Here is a 17478-nt window from a genome sequence, read left to right on the forward strand (position 1 = left end):
GTGAGGTGGAAGAAAATGATCCCTGCGATGATGTTGAAAAGAGAGCCCGCTCAGCCTTAATGAACTAGAGCTGCGAAGCACCAGCGCTTCAGTTGGGTCAAACCAAAGTTTCCTGCACTCTTAAAGATGAGAGAAGGTCCGTGGAGGCCACCAAGGACAGGCCCGTTGGCATCACTCTGGCAATCTGAGTCCCCTTAATGTCCTGGAAAACTGGAGTGTGCTTCCTCAAGAGCCCAGCGGTTGCCCAGTAAGGCTGGGGCCGGAAGCACAAAGGAACCACCCTTGAAGCCTAGGGATGCCAGTTCTTCCCTCCCCTCCCGCAGTTTCTGCGGGAAGGAAGGAGCAATGGGGAGGAGGCGGTTAGGCCAACTTTTGCTGCCTGGGATCAGAGCCATTCCACCCTTGGCCCCCTCAGGGTCTCTGCACAGTAAGTCAGCAGGAGAGCAATTGTCTCCTCTCAAGAGTGACCAAGGCAGGCAGAAACTACAGTGGAGGTCAGACTTAGGCAGGCAGGGCCACTAAAAGGCCCACTTTGCCAACTTGGAGTTACACATGGGTTGCTTTTGGTCGGAGACATCTGCCTCAAGTCTTCCTAAACCCTTCGGGTCCAGGATTTTCTTCTCTGGTGCCCCAAAGAGTTGGCATACCCTTAACCTAGTTCCTACTTCCTGGGGTTGCTATGAGAACCAGCTGAGATGACGTGTGTCAGACACTCACCGTGTCTAGCATGTGGCAAGTGTTCAAGCTTGTTACCGAGTGTCATTATCATCAGTCATCATGGCAGACTCCTGGTTTGGGTTTACACTTTAGAAGCCTGTTCTCTTCCAAACTGATCCAGCACCAACCCCATCCACCCCCGAGACAGTTTCAGCTCTTTTGTGCTTTGTTTTCTAAACCAATTCATTCCTGTAGTTCATTCACTTGCTCATTTGTTCATCTGCCCAATCCTTATTACATTGGTGTGAAAGTAATCACGGTTTTCACCATTACTTTTAGTGGCAAAAACCGCAATTACTTTTGCACAACTTAATAAATATGTGTGCTGTGCTCTTATCTGCTTGTGATGCTGCTATGTGCCCATCCCTCCCCCAATACACACACACACACACACACACACACACACACACACACACACACACACACACACACACACACACTCTTTTTCAGGTTCCAGGTCTAATTTCTGAGTAGATTCATGTGACCTTGCTCCATTTTCTCATGCATATATTTTTTCCATGGCAGATCTGCTTTTCACATGAACCTGGTGTCTGCAGCATTTAGAGCATTTAGAGGCTTTGGTTGACAAAGTGCTCTAAAATTTACACTTTAGAAATCTGTTCTCTTCCAAACGGATCCAGCAGCTCTACCCCCATCCACCCCTGAGAAAGTTTCAGCTCTTTTGTGCTTTGTTTTCTAAACCTATTTATTCCTGTAGTTCATTCACTTGCTCATTTGTTCATCTGCCCAATTCTTATTACATTGGTGTGAAAGTAATCGCGGTTTTCACCATTACTTTTAGTGGCAAAAACCGCAATTACTTTTGCACAACCTAATAAATATCTACTGTGTGCTGTGCTCTTACGTTATCTGCTTGTGACGCTGCTATGCACCCATCCCTCCCCCAATACACACACACACACACACACACACACACACACACACACACACACACACAGAGGTTCTTTTTCAGGTTCCAGGTCTCATTTCTGAGTAGATTCATGTGACCTTGCTCCATTTTCTCATGCATGTATTTTTTCCATGGCAGATCTGCTTTTCACATGAACCTGGTGTCTGCAGCATTTAGAGGCTTTGGTTTACAAAGTGCTCCCTGTTCCAAGGTCCTCTGATGCCCTTGCTGTCTAGATCAGGGAAGGGGTGAGGGGGAGCCAGTACACCCCACACGGAGAAAACCAGGCCTATGTGTACCCTGGGCCCCGCTCCTTTCTCCGCCTGCCTGAAACCACACTGGCAGTCAGCACGTCAGAACCTGCGAGGTCAGGACAGATTCTCGCTTTTGAAGAGCTGCCTGGGCAAAGAATGTCAGAGTCACATTACTCTACAGACCAAATGGCAATTCACAGCCACAAAGGGAGTGGCCCACTCCACCAATCCTCACCCTGTGGCTGTCGGGCCAGACCCCTAGGGTGTTCACGGCTGCCCCTGTTGAAACAGTGGGGCTGACAAAAGCAATTTGAAGGGAAACAAAAATACTGCAGGATCAAGTTACAAATGTTTGCCTAGACTTGGAATCCTTATTCTAGAAAGTTCTATGCTAACCCATGGGGGCAGCTGTTGCTACCTTTGATGAGTAGAGAAAAACAACTGTAGCGGAAGCGGGGTGAGGGGGAGCAGAGCCAGGAGAAATCCTGGCTCAGCAGCCCGGGATGGGTCCCACCAATACAGTAGCCAGGGAGGAGGGCGCATGCTCTCCAGGATCCGATTTCAGGCCAGCTGGAGCTAGGCTGTGTTCTTCCCCACAGGAAGAATGTTCCCTCAGACGGAGCTGCTAACCGGGCAGGATGGAGAGAGGACTGTACCGCCAGTGGTGGTGACTGCACTTCCCAGCAGCCTTTCCCCCTTCCTTCCCTGGGTAGCATGTATTTTTGTGTTGCCAATTTACCCACCTCCCACAATACCCTTCATTTTTTAAAATGTGGGAATTTTTCTGAGCCTGTGAGCTATGTTGCAAAACTATGAGCACTTTTCCACAGCTACCCTATGTCATCTGTCTCTTTGACATAAAGAGGGAAGGAGGAGGGTGGAGAGGGAAAAGGAGGGAGAGAGGGAAAGAAGCAGAAACACGAGAGAAACATTTTGCTGACGTCAAAGAAGACCACACTCTACAGGATAGCATTACTTGTACCTCAACCACCCACTCCCTCTAATTTACTAGAAACCAAACGGACTGTTTAGAAGCCCTCAGCCTGGCAGTCTGGGTTGGGTTTTTCTGGGGGGTGGGTTGGGGTGGGGGTTGTTTTGTTTTTTTGCTATTTTCCTTTGACCAAAACGGCCATTAATTGTTGGGAGTTTGAAAGCTACCTGATTCCATGAAACAGAGGGGATTTCCATGAGTAATAATTCAGACCGTGCTTGTGTAGGGCGCTGTGGCTCGAGAAAATTGATCCAGCTGCTTGCAAAGCTCATGGAAAAGGGCCCCGGGGAGAGGACGGCGGCGTCTGCAGCTGGGGCCGCTGCGGCCGCTGCTGGCGTTGTCACGTGGTCTCGCCGGCGTCCGCCCCGCTGGTCCGGGCTCGCCCCCGCGCCCTGCGCGCCCCCTGCGTCCCACTCCCAGCTCCAGGCGCCCTCGGTTCCCGCGCTGCCCGAACCTCTGGTTCTTCGAGAGGTTGTCGCCTTGCATGCCTGGCTGATTTCGCAGGCTGAAGGCGATTCTTTACACAAGTAGCAACCTCTTTTTGGGAAGTACAGGATTCTGCGTCTGGTTGGGGGCGGCCCTAAGCTGCCTCTCGAATGTTACATTTTGGTTCGCTGGCGTGTTTGTGCTTCCAGAAGCATCCCGCGGTTCCGTTGTCCGGACACACCAGGACCTATTTGCTAATAAACTCAAATCTGGCAACAGTCACCTGTAACCTGAGGCTACAGAAATACCGATTCCACTACCCAGATGGTAGAGTTCAATGTGTTTGCTGGCTAAGGCCGCACAAGTTAATTTTTATCCTAGTAAAAAATAATAAACACTGCATTAGCAACTAAATGTTTATCAGTTTGCAGTTCATTTCCAGCCAGATCATTTCGCTCCTGCATGTTTTTACTGCTAGCTGATGCACTGGAGTGCTTTTCCCCAAACCATATGTGGCTATTTAAGTCTTAGCCTCTGTAGCATTTATATGGTGCTTTTCACTTTAATTGGATAATATTATTTGGCTACTTCAGCCATGGCCTTCAAACATTGCATTTTAATGATAAAGAAACTGCAGTAAAGAAAGATTAAATGAGTTGCTGGGGAATCTTCCTGCACTTCAGGGGTGAGGCTAAGCAAGGAGCCACAAGTTTATATGCAGCACAGACCTGTATGGGCTGGACCACGTGGCTGAGCAGGGCCGAGTTTGTTGTGTTTCTTTTCCTCATCTTATGGGAAGATAATATTAGAGGAAGTGGCAGAGAAGAACTATCTAATGGAGTTAGCAACCCTGAATGGAAAAAAGAAGCGTGGATGTACATAAGCAATGGTAGCATGTTGAGAGTGTGATGGAAACTCAAGTACCTTCAGCTGCCCTACAGCTAAGCCCTTCTGCAAATGCTTTGGCTATTTTTGTTATCTTAGCGGCATTAGAGCCACCATTGGGTAGTGTCATCCACGGTTTATTACTAGACTTTCATAGCCAGAAACAGTGATTTGGCTAAGACAAAATGAAGCGATGGCTGTCCTGGGATCCTGCAGATGATAAACCCTCCCCGTCTCCCGGTATGAGTAGAAACCTTGATATTGCCGCTTGGTTTAGGGCAGATCTAAAGCTGCTACTTTGGGGAAGACGAGAGTAAAAGAGTCTTCAGGGCAGAAGGCAGAATAAGTCGGATCTACGTTCCAACTTTATTAGCTCTGTGGCAAAATAACTCTTTCTTGAAGTCTAAGTTTTTCTCCCTTGAAAAAGTGAGGGGATAGTAGGATGTCCCTCACAGGGCAGGTATGCACATCAGGGACATATATACTCAGGGCCTGGCATGGTGCCTGGCACCTGGTAGACACTGAAGAAGCACTGTTGCCAGGAAGAGTAGGCTTGGTGGATGCGGGCAGGTGATGGGTTGAAGATACCATGTATGCAAGCCCAAATATGAGGCAATGCCCCATTTCCCAATGGGTAGGTTACACACATTTTGTGTCCTTTTTTTTTTTGCCATCATATATATATATATATATATATATATATTTTTTTTTTTTTTTTTCTTTCAGACGGCGTCTCGCTCTGTCACCTAGGCTGGAGTGCAGTGGTGAGATCTCGGCTCACTGCAACCTCCACCTTTCTGGTTCAAGCAATTCTCCCTGCCTCAGCCTCCTGAGTAACTGGGATTACATCATGCCTGGCTAATTTTTCTATTTTTTAGTTGAGACAGAGTTTCGCTGTGTTGGCCAGGCTGGTCTTGAACTCCTGACCTCAGGTGATCTCCCCGCCTTGGCCTCCCAAAGAGCTGGGATTACAGGTGTGAGCCACCACGCCCGGCTTGAATTTTTTTTTTTCTTTGAGATGGAGTCTCACTCTGTTGCCCAGGCTGGAGTGCAGTGGTGTGATCTTGGCTCAGTGCAATCTCTGCCTCGCAGGTTCAAGCAATTCTCCTGCCTCAGCCTCCCGAGTAACTGGAATTACAGGCGTGTGGCACCATGCCTGGCTAATTTTTGTATTTTTAGTAGAGACAAAGTTTCACATGTTGGCCAGGCTGGTCTTGAACTCTTGACCTCGTGATCTGCCCACCTCAGCCTCCCTAAGTGCTGGGATTACAGACGTGAGCCACCATGCCCGGTGGCTTGAATATATACTTTTAATGATGCAAGTGAAATAGTTACATTTCTAGTTAAGAATTTAATTTATTGACTTAGTTACTTGTTTGTTTATTTATTTATTTATTTGTCTGAGACAGAATCTTGCTCTGTCACTGAAGCTGGAGTGCAGTGGTGCGATCTTGGCTCGTTGCAACCTCCATTTCCGGGTTCAAGTGATTCTCCTGCCTCAGCGCTGGGACTACAGGCACGTGCCACCATGCCTGACTAATTTTTGTATTTTTAGTAGAGACAGGTCACCATATTGGCCAGGCTGGTCTGGAACTCCTGACCTCAAGTGATTTGCCTTGCGTGGGTATCCCAAAGTGCTGGGATTACAGGAGTGAGCCACCACGGCTGGCCAGTTATATTTAGAATCACATGCATAAATATTCTTATTTAGGAATCTTGCCTTTTTCCTTTTTGTTACTCATTATTCAGACTCTTTGTTATCAGCTGTCTTTGTCATCACTTGTGCTCCCCATCTTTTTTTTTTTTTTTTTTGAAACAGAGTTTCGCTCTGTTGCCCTGGCTGGAGTGCAGTGGCACAACCTCGGCTCACTACAACTTCTGCCTCCCAGGTTCAAGTGATTCTCCTGCCTCAGCCTCCCAAGTAGCTGGGATTACGGGCATGCGCCACCACACCCAGCTTATTTTTGTATTTTTAGTGGAGACAGGGTTTCACCGGGTTGGCCAGGCTGAGTCTTCAGCTCCTGCTCTCAGGCGATCTGCCTGCCACGGTCTCCTAAAGTGCTGGAATTACAGGTGTGAGCCACCATGCCCGGCCTTGTGTCCCTTTTTGAATGATCTGACTCAGTCTTCCAGAACACTTCATCTTGCTTCTGTCCAACTGCCTTTGAGATTTAGGACTTTCTGAGGCTGTATGCTGTGCTCACTGGAAATGTTCTCTCAAGCCTTCATGGCCATGTGCTATTTGCCATCTCCGCAAAACCGACTTCTTTTATTGCTTTTAAAAGGGATCTTCATGGGTCTATGCAAGGAAATGTTCATGCATTTTAGAGATGCATACTAAAGTAGGAAGGAGTGAAATGGTATGAGGCCTGCAATGCTCTTTAAAAGATTTTGGCAAAGAGAAAAAAAAGTAAAACACAATAAATGAAGCAAATGTCAAAAAATCTGGGTATTGTGCACATGTACCCTAGAACTTGAAGTATAATAATAATAATAAAAAAAGATAAAAAACAAAAAAACAAACAAAAAGAACATTCAATGATATTGCCTGTAGTCTGCCCTTTCTTAAAAAAAAAAAAATCTGGGTAATTGTTAATCTCCATAATTATATGGAGAGTCACTGTGCTATATGCTCTTTTTGTCATAATAAAATTTTAAAATATAAAAATAAAAATTGTCATGATAAAATTTAAAATGGGCCGGGCCTGGTGACTCACGCCTGTAATCCCAGCACTTTGGGAGGCTGAGGCAGGTGGATCACTTGAGGTCAGGAGTTCGAGACCATCCTGGCCAACATGGTGAAACCCTGTCTCTACTGAAAATACAAACATTAGCCACTTGTGGTGGTAGGCGCGTGTAATCCCAGCTACTCGGGAGGCTGAGGCAGGAGAATTGCTTGAAACCAGGAGATGATGGAGGTTGCAGTGAGCTGAGGTTGTGCCACTGCACTCCAGCCTAGACGACAAAGAAAGACCCTGTCTCAAAAAAGAAAAAAAAAAGTTTAAAATGAGCTTTAAAAGTCTGGCTTACAGTCTGGGTGTAGTGTCTCACACCTGTAATCCCATCTCTTTGCGAGGCTGAAGTGGGCAGATTGCTTGAGTACAGGAGTTTGAGACCAGCCTGGGCAACATGGTGAGACCCTGTCTCTTTAAAAAAAAAAAAAAAGAAAAGGACTTGCTTACAATATCTCTCATACTTGTAATTGTAGTTGGAGGTCATACCTTCAAGAATAACTACAAAAGCTTTTATTTTTCTTTGTAATAAAAAACCAAATCAACAAAAACTATTCTTCCAGACAACCTCTATAAGCATTCCAAACTAAAATTGGTGAGATTCCCTTCAGAATATTTTGTTGTTCCAAATAAAGAAATTCTGTAATATAAAGAGCTTTTTATAGACACAAGTATAAGGTGATGCCTTATGCTTGCCCATCCATCCTATTTTTCTCCATGCTTTGCTGATCTGAGTAGACAAGGTTGGTAATGACCCCAAATGGAACACTTCTCTAAGTGATGGGAGGATCTCATGCGGTGTCCTTCATGAGAAGTACCCATTACCTAGTGCCCTTGTTGGCACTGGAGCTGGAAGGCTCAGGATAGCAGGGAACAGGCAGCCCACAGTTCTGGAAGCAGGCCTGGTGGCAAGGGCCTGGGTATGGAGTGTCAGTGGTGGCAGAAGAGGGGAGAGTACTGTTTTCTTCATTCGTTAATGCCTCTCCCCTGGAGGGAGGGCAAGACCCATGGTCTACACAGCCAAAGTGAGAGGGTGGTTGAGCAATTCTCCAGCAAACTCAGGCAAGGTCAGGCAAGCATATTTAGGCCTAGGAGTCCTGGTTACCACAGCCTAAAGTGATAGGAACAGAAAGTGAAAGGAACAGAAAACCAGTCCGTATTTGTTTTATGTGAATTTTGTAGCAATTGCTTTCCCAAAGGAGGAAAGAAAACGTTATTCTTTTTAAAACACTGTTGAAGAAGAGGATGCTTTTCCTATGGACATGGTAGGCCATTTACCGACGAGTTATTATGATAAAAAATACCTACTGAGCCTGTGTGGGAAGCCTGGAATTCTTTTACTTTATTGTATTTTCCTCTAAGGATATATTGCGTTATTCCACAACAGGCTGGTCACAATCTTTGAGAGATTTACTTCTGAGACTTTTTGGTGTGGCTTCATTCACACTTCACATTTCATAAGGGAGACAATTTTGACTACTTTGAAAGAACCCTCCCTCAAACATAAACATCACAGCATCCTGACTTTAGAGTGTCTATCTCAACATTTCAGTGCTAGAAGGTTTTTTGGAATGCAGACAAATAAGATAAACAAAATCCCAGTGTGCTTAAACTGAGAGCAAGTTCTTTTTTGGAAGATGTGTGTGTGTGTCTGTGTTTTGATGAGCTAAGTGTTGATTATAACCCAAAAAGAAGGAAAAGTGTGAGATTAGATAAGTGTCTGCTAGATTCATTATTGCCATGTGCATTCTGTGAAATGGGCTTAGAGGTCACTGGTTGTAGCTGCAGGATAAAGTTCAGTTGTTTATTCTCAGTCTGATTGGGCCACCATTGAAAACAGAGTGTGAACTACTGTCCAGAAGCCCTCTGTGAACTTCAGGTCTGCCTTAGGAGGTACGCTTCCAGCGAGCGAGCGCGTGATGAAGTGATGAAGTCTGCAGGCATTGCTTGGGCAACGCCAAGTGGCCACTGGCCAGGGTAGAAGTTAAACCAGGAGATGGCTGTCAAATGCAGTTGTTAGGTTTGGCACATCTTTCTCAAACTGCTGAGCTGAGCAGGAAAGAGAGACGTTTGTTTGTGGATTTATCTCATCTATAAGACACTCTGATAGATGAACTCTGTATCAGTTCTATGTAGAACTCTGCATCAGTTCTATAAGGCACTCTTTAATCTGAATCTTTCTATTTGCTCAAGAGAAAAACAAGTCTGACTTGCATCCCATTGAAGATTTAGATTGGACAGTTTACATCTTTCACCTGCGCCCCCGTAGCGTCCTCTACTGATGCTGTCCTACATTGATTTTTCCAGCAACCTGGGAAGTAACCTCATAGGTGGTTTGGGATGTCTTTTGGCTGTGCTTAAAAATTTCCGACAGATTTGCTGCACATCTTAGGATAAATATGTTTCCTGTGAATTGTGATGATTTCTTACACTACATTTGCAAGCATGTGTATGCATCTGCAGGAAACATAGCCTGGCTCTGTGAAGGAATACTGCTGCGACCGCAAAACTGTTTCTGTGGAATTTTCTCCGGTGTGGTCATCCTGCCTTCAGGTCAGTGAATAGATGGTGTTTGAACGGTGTCTGGCACAGATACTTTAACCTTAAAGCTTAATGTATAACTGGTATTTTTTCCCCTTCTGTGTCAGCAATTGGCAACGGGACACTGTAAATAAGGATTCTGGTTTGTAAATGGACGTCTGTTCCTCCAGGGGAGGGGAAGGCTGGAGTAAGCAGTTTTGAAATTCATGCTGCAAGTGATAAGATAATTTGAGTAACCTGTAAGACCTGTGGATTCACAGGTTTCAAAAACAGGAAAGTCTCTTGTTTGAAAACCCTCTAAAGCAACATGTGGGCTTAGAAAAGAAGCCGGCTTGTGGTTTGGTGATTGTACTTCCTTATTGATATAATGGCCGCTGATGCAAGGCCTCCTGGGATTGCAGCGTGGTGACCGCAGGCCTGACGGTTATCCTGACTGGGTTCTGAAACAGCCCGGGGCTTTCAGCACAGATGAGAAGTCTAAAAATTTCCCTTTTCATTTCCTCTCTTGTGTGACTTTGTCATTTTTTTAAAAACTGGTCACAGAAAAGGGAATTTTGCCCATGCTTTTAAGGAGTTTATCTCGACTGAGTAGCTTCCCCACCACTCCTCTAAAATCCCTCCCCAAAAACCCCAAGTTAAAAAAAAAGATCTATTCTTGTAGATTTTTTTTGTGTGGGCCTATGTTTCATTCATCTGCTTTTAGGCTGGATTTATAACAAGCAGATCTTTTAAAACGGTATGATTTTAAAATAAAATTTAAAAAACACGCTGAGATCTTTCCATAACTTTGGCTTCTGGGAGTTGAAAGCACAGGTACGTGCTACATCTTCTGGAAACCTAACCCTCGCACGCCAAGTGGGAGGCTCTTTTGGTCAAATACTCCCAGGACTTATGCTAGAGTTCTGAAATAAGTGAAAGCAGATGCCGTTCCTGTGCGACACAGCTAACTGACCGCAGCCCAGAAAGTTCAGTTGGCTAGCTGTGTGGGGGCTGTCTTAAGCCCTGAAAACATTCTGCATCAGAACTCAGCTTCATAAAGGGGTTCCTGCTCTCCTGTCTGTCCTGGAGGTAGTCATGCATGACAGCTTGTGGGCTGATCGTGCATTTAGGCAGCTGCTTTTCCTCCCTCCGTCCAGGAGGAAAATAGAGCAAAAATGTAGAACTTACTTCCACACCTGTTTCTCCTGAAAGCACTGTGTCTGTTTTGTTTGCTACACCTCTTAGGTATGTATGTTTGCATCTACATAAGCCCAGAGCTCAGGTACGCACAGTGCTCAGGTACACGCAGTGCACACACTTGCTAGCCACATACACTCTCAGTGCACACACAGTGCTCGTGCACACATGGTAGTACATGATGAATCCACATAGCATCCATGCACACACACAGTACCCACACACACGCGGTACATACACATGGCACCCCTGCACATACACAGTAGACATGCATAACCCAGAAAGTGGTTCTTGCTCTCTCTGTAACCTTAAGACTTTGGCAGTTTTTGTTAACTCCCACACTTGGCAGGATTACATTTCCTTGCGGCCTCAATGACGTGATAGGGCAGATTTATTGGGCTTACAGAAAAAAAGAGAGAGGAGAGAGAGAGTGAGCAAGCGAATAGTAAACTCTGCTGTGCAGTCAACCTGGGCCTTGGTTTTTTTTTTTTTTTTTTTTTTTTTTTTTTGAGGCGGAGTCTCGCTCTGTCGCCCAGGCTGGAGTGCAGTGGCGCGATCTCGGCTCACTGCAAGCTCCGCCTCCCGGGTTCCCGCCATTCTCCTGCCTCAGCCTCCCGAGTAGCTGGGACTACAGGCGCCGCCACCACGCCCGGCTAATTTTTTTGTATTTTTAGTGGAGACGGGGTTTCATTGTGTTAGCCAGGATGGTCTCGATCTCCTGACCTCGTGATCCGCCCGTCTCGGCCTCCCAAAGTGCTGGGATTACAGGCTTGAGCCACCGCGCCCGGCCCGGGCCTTGGTTTTAAGGTGCAGATCATCAGGGCCAGGAGAGAAGATTTGGCAACATGGGGTCATTTGGTGAGAGTCAGCAGGTTTCACTGGTAATCTGCTAGAGCACTAAAACACATACTTCCAAAGGTTGCCTTCTTTCAGTTCACTGAAAAATAAAAGGAGCCCCAAGGCTGAACCAAATAACATACATAAATAACACATGCATGCCTGCATGTGTTATTTATGTATGGGCACATGTTTATAGCATGCATGCATGTGTGCTATGTGTATATACCATGCACTTGCACACATATGCTGTGTGTGCAGCACACCGGATGCCACAGATATGGTGGTGGCAGGGTCAGTGACAGAGAGTTGGGGGGATGCAAGTGTGAGGCAGGCCTGCTTGGGAACAGGTAAATCACTTAAGGACACAGTGCTTTTCATCTGCTTTGCTGCTCTTTTCCTCTTAAGCAGCATGCGCTGAGATTGCAGAAACCTGAAAGAGAGGCAAAGTGTGTATCCCACCTCCCCTTCCTGCCTGACTCTTAAGTAAGTTTTCTTTAAGTATCTTTTTCTTCAGCCTCAGGAAAAAGAGGACCTTAGAACTGAAGGAGCAAGGATCCAACATCACACTGTTTTTATTAGCTGCCTATGTGTGTGTGTTTACTATGTATCCAAAAGACAGAGGAGATGAACAAGCAAAAGAAAAGAAACAAGGAATCAGATTGGAAAGACAGTATGAGTTTGTACTTATGAAATAAAACTTCTGTCCCTCTACACAGGACCCGGAGTCTGTCCCAATTTCCTGTCTCTAACCTCACTGTAAGTGCTGACCCACTTCTGGCTATTTTTATTTGTTTCTTTGAAAATGCTCACTGTGATTGGAGTTGACTTGCCGACTCTGTTCTGTATCCTTCCCACCACCTGAGTCCCAGAGGGCAGCGCTTCCCACCTCATGCCAGTAATTATGGGTGAGCATAGAGCCAAAGGATGGCAGGGTTTTGTTGGTGGTGTGACAAACGGTGACCCCTTTCCTCGCAATCAGAGACACAGGGACAAGCAGCTTGCACCTGCACGTGGAGCTTTGCACATGGCCTTTTGCCTGATTTTCCTCTCTGAGGCAGGCCCCCTCCACAAAAGATGGGCACCTTCCCATGTTCTGGAATTCTTGGGGGTGCGCTGACTCCAGGCTTTTACCCCAGCTTTGGGCCCGGGGCAGTGAGCATGTGTAGTTACTTATCTAGGATTGCAACCTGAGTCAACAGTGAAACCAGGAAGTGAACTCAGGGTCCGGCATTGTATGGAAAGTTGGGTGTATTTACTTTTCTCTTAAAGCAAACTTTGATTGACTTTTTAATAAGTTACCATGGAGGATATAGTTCTGGTGAGATTTGACTTGGCATCCAAATCTAAGTCACATATTGATAATGGAGGAGAGGAACAGGGAGTCTTTTACGTTTTTCCAGTTTTATCATTAACCCCAAGTTCAGAAATCTGTTTGCTTTTAAAAGTGTCAGTTTCCTCGTTTAGGAAGGTGACAGTTCTCTACTGATGATGAGGTTTTTTTTTTTTTTTTTTTTTTTTTTTTTTTTTTTTTTTTTGAGACGGAGTCTCGCTCTGCCGCCCGGGCTGGAGTGCAGTGGCCGAGATCCGGCTCACTGCAAGCTCCGCCTCCCGGGTTCACGCCATTCTCCTGCCTCAGCCTCCCGAGTAGCTGGGACTACAGGCGCCGCCACCTCGCCCGGCTAGTTTTTTGTATTTTTTGGTAGAGACGGGGTTTCACCGTGTTAGCCAGGATGGTCTCGATCTCCTGACCTCGTGATCCGCCCATCTCGGCCTCCCAAAGTGCTGGGATTACAGGCTTGAGCCACCGCGCCCGGCCGAGGTTTTTTTAGACAGAGTCTCGTTCTGTCACCCAGGCTGGAGTGTATTGGCACGATCTTGGCTCACTGCAACCTCTGCCTCGCGGGTTCAAGCGATTCTCCTGCCTCACCCTCCCAAGTAGCTGGGATTACAGGCATCCACCACCATACCTGGCTAATTTTTTGTATTTTTAGTAGAGATGGGGTTTTGCCATGTTGGCCAGGCTGGCCTTGAACTCCTGACCTCAGGTGATCCTTGGCCTCCCAAAGTATTGGGATTACAGATGTAAGCCACCGCGTCTGGCCTGATGAGGTACTTCGATGGCCTTTGTGGAAAGGCCTTATCACCCAGCTAGCACCCAGCACTGTGGGAACCTCTGGCGGGGCTGTGTGAGGAATTAGAGTGACCTTGACTTCAGACAGGCCCGATGTGGGTCTCGACTCTGTCACTTACGGTGTCACCTGAGGAATCCCTTCTCTTCTTTGGCCTCCATGTCCTCCTCTGGGAAATGAGAGTAAAAAGTCTGCCTTGTAAGGTTGTTAGAGGGCTCGGCGTGGAGATGGATGAGAAGGGCGGGCAGGGGGTGTGGAACGTAGCATGTGTTTGGTGGGGCAAGTATCAGAGTTACTTATGACTCAAATCATTTTAATTGTGGGCCATAAAATTTCTGTTTTCTCTTTCCAGAGATTTCTCCAGGACGTTACCTGGAGGAGGTACACAGTATGAGGACACGCTCTGTGCTTTTCCTACTTGGGTCCGCGTGAGTGTCTGGAGCTGCCCTTCGAGGAAGGGAATAGAAGAATGATTCTGCCTCCCTGCTGAGAGGGACGCGGGTCCTGCGGGTGGTCGGGGTGAAGCTTCCTCTCCTTTCCGCTGACAGCACTTCCTCATTAAATGCAGAGATCTGCAAAAAGGGAAAACAAAAACACAAGAAGAAAAACGAGGCATCAAAGACCCTCCTCTTATGCCCATGGGGATGTGGAGGACGTGCTATTTCTTTACCTTCCCAAAGGGCCCAAGAAGAGCTTGGGAGAGGGAGAACACCCTTTTAGGGGATTCCCAACAGGCCTGTGTCCCGAGGGCTCCTGTAGGAGAGGTAGTAACTAGGGTGCAGACCATCTTCTGTGTTATGGGCATCCAAGGAGAGAAGAGAGTGACCCCTTATGACTTGGGAGGCCCATAAAGATGGGGTCCTGGATGAGCAGTAGCGAGGAGGGTACGGGGATGGGTGTGCCTCGGGGGGCTGGCAGTGAGGACGGCATTGTCCCTAGAGAGTTTAAAGACAATCCAGCTCCAAGTCAGACTGCTTTTAAACCATTTTAATTGCCACACACCAGTAAGTTCAAACAATATCAGTGATAAAATCTCCTTCCGTTGGGCAGCCAGTCCTGCTCCCTCCTGATGTGTCCTGAGTGAGTGGGGTAGGGACGAGCTAGTGTGGCCCAAAGACAAAGGAACCCGAGATATTTCTTTCCTCTTCCAAGCAAGAGAGGCTGGAGACAGCAAATGAGTGCTCAGGGATCCTTGGGGGTCAAAGGAGTCACCTGAGAGAAAGGAAGAGAGGGGAACTGCCACACCTCAGCGAGGGGAGCCCCGCAGGCTCTGCCTCGCTTCCCCACCCGTCTAGGAGGAGGGTCTGGAGTGGAGTCCATGAGGGGCTGGGCGGGCCTGGGGCCCTGCTTTGGAGGGAATGTGGTAAGCAGACCATACAGGCAAGCAGACAAGTACCCTCTGTGTCTAACGACACCTTTGCCTTCTGTCCTGACCCACAGATGGGCACTTCTCCTGCCCTGCCGTGCTTCTGCCATTTCTGACGGAAATAGCTCGAAAGACTCCTGCTTCTCCACCGAGCAGGGGCATTTACCCATTACAACCCCTGGCGAAGTGACACGGTTATGCCCATTTCATAGACGAGGAAATGAGGCCCAGAAAGGGGCAGGAATCTTCCCCAGCTGGGGAAGCTTGTTTGCCCCAGACGCTGCCACCTGGACACCTCACTGCCCTCAAAGGCTGACGGGGGTCCCCAGCAGCTGTAACCATTTCTTTTGAGTGCTTCTCATTGTGTGGAAGATCCTTTTGGGGGTGCACAGAGCTCCCAGCTTGCTGTGATTCAGCACAACCCTGGCGTGTCACCAATGGGAGGTGGCCTTGATGGGCATAGTGCCAGCCAGCCAGAGACCCTCAATGAACAGGGGCGTTTCCAGAGGGCCTGGTGTTTTCTGCATGGCAAGACTCCTACAGAGAGGCCAACCTGGTTTTCAGAGAACAGTTTGCATTTCCGGTGGCCCTGGGGGCACATGTTCCTGTCGGATTCCTGCACTGGAAGTGAGCTTGTGGGGTCGGGCTGCCAGCAGTGCCTGCCTTGTGCCGGGGCTTTTTTGGTATGGAAAACCTCAGAGAGGCGTCACCGCCATCTCTTGTTTGCTCAGGATTTGCTCATCTCTCCCCACCTGCTTTTTGGGGCTCAAGGCTGGAAGAAGCCTCAGGACATAGGGGAAATGTCCACCTGCTGAGCAGGACCCGGTGTGAAGGAAGAAGCCTTCTTCTGATTCCTCATGGCCCAGCCACCCCTCGCCTGAGCTGAGCCTGGCCACAGGGCCGCCTGCAGGAAGGGCTGGCCCATATATTCATTGTGCTCAGGCTGTGCTAAGAGCCCAGGGTGAGGACCTCCAAGCCCCGGAAGCCTCAGTTGGCCAAAGTGCTAGATGCACGTGGTCTGCCTTCATCCCTGCTTCCCTCAGAGCTTGCATTTTTCCGAATTCAAGAGAGGCTCCACCTTTGAGAAGACCCGCCTGTCCCGGTTATTTATGTGTACCATATCTCCCTTTGTTCCGCAGAGCGGTGCGCCTAAAAGGCTTTTGGGGAAGGGGAGAAGTGCCGCTCAGTGACTTGCACAGGAAATTGGAAATTGGATCCCAGGTCTACCCCCACTCCTCTGACTCATGCTTAAACAAACCCAACACATGCCCTGACCTTTGCTCTCTCCCTCTATTGCAGGCCGTACCTGCCAGCAGCCCGCTCTCCTGGCCATGCTGCGGCTCAACAGAAGTCCAGCATTTGGCTAGCTTCCTGGGGGAATGAATCTTTCCGAGCCAAACTAATGCTATACATGCAGCCTATGTTTTTTTTTTTTTTTTTGGTCTTCCACAAAGTGAATACTTACTTTTTTTTTGCTCTTTAAATTGTCATCCATTATATTCATCAACACAGAGAGATGGAACATTTGGCAAAATTATTTTAAGTAGCACTCCAACCTGTGATCGTAATTTCAAATCAAGGAATTTGCTGAGCAGCTGTGGGGAAGAACAAAGGGCCTGAGAGTGATTTAGGGCCTGGGGGAAGGGAGGTGGTGGAGTTGAAGGCCCCAGCCGGTAGCAGAAACAGCTGGGGAGGTAGGTTGTGCACACCCCGTGGGGGAGCCGGCCTTCTCAGCCCTGCCATCCCATCCACACGTGCCTCATCAGAGAGTTTTCATCTGCTGAACATACCACATGTAGCACTTCAAAACAGATAAACTAAGCAGAGGATTCAGATTCAGTTTAATACCCTTGCTGAGAACTTCGGCTCAGGAGTTGGACAGGCCTGGCCTTGAATCCTGGCTCTGCCACTCACTGGCCTCAGTTGCATCATCTGTAAAATGGGGCTAATATAGCAATCACTTAGTAGGGATTACTATGAGGTTGAGTGTTTATTTGACCCAGTCACTGGCATAGAACAAGTGTTCAAAATACTATTATTATCACAAATATGCAGAAATGTTCAATGTATACACTCGGTTTTTGCAACCAATTAATTCAATGAGCATCTATTGAGCACCTGTTATATGTTAGGTGCAGGGCTGGGTGCTGTTTGGGTACAAACACGTAAAGCATAGGAATTAATATGCTATTAGATAAACTAAAAAGACTTCTATTGACTTAAAAAGTAATAATGACTTCCAATCATATTTAAGTAATTAACAAAAGAGCCTTTTTTTTTTTTTTTTTTTTTTTCTATTTTTGAGATGGAATCTTGCTCTGTCTCTCAGGCTGGAGTGTAATGGTGCTATCTCAGCTTACTGCAACCTCTGCCTTCTGGGTTCAAGCAATTCTTGTGCCTCAGCCTCTGGAGTAGTTGGGATTATAGGTGTGCCACCACGCCCAGCAAATTTTTGTGTTTTTAGTAGAAACAGGGTTTCACCATGTTGCCCAGGCTGATCTTGAACTCCTG

At 47.3% G+C, this 17478-nt stretch overlaps 1 long non-coding RNA gene across 2 annotated transcripts; it reads left to right on the forward strand.

Annotated features, from left to right (window-relative positions):
• The first annotated feature begins 8926 nt into the window (after positions 1 to 8926).
• LOC123573036 (uncharacterized) lies at positions 8927 to 16936 on the forward strand. 2 transcript variants are annotated; one of them, XR_010586554.2, is made up of 3 exons: positions 8927 to 9468; positions 12189 to 12228; positions 13954 to 14080. It is a non-coding gene; the product is annotated as an uncharacterized lncRNA (long non-coding RNA). The 2 variants fall into 2 exon arrangements; XR_012413996.1 differs by lacking the exon at positions 12189 to 12228 and having other exon boundaries at positions 13954 to 16936.
• The last annotated feature ends 542 nt before the right edge of the window (positions 16937 to 17478 follow it).

The sequence above is a fragment of the Macaca fascicularis genome, chromosome 1 (genome assembly GCF_037993035.2).
Source record: "Macaca fascicularis isolate 582-1 chromosome 1, T2T-MFA8v1.1".
In the NCBI taxonomy this organism is placed as follows: domain Eukaryota; kingdom Metazoa; phylum Chordata; class Mammalia; order Primates; family Cercopithecidae; genus Macaca; species Macaca fascicularis.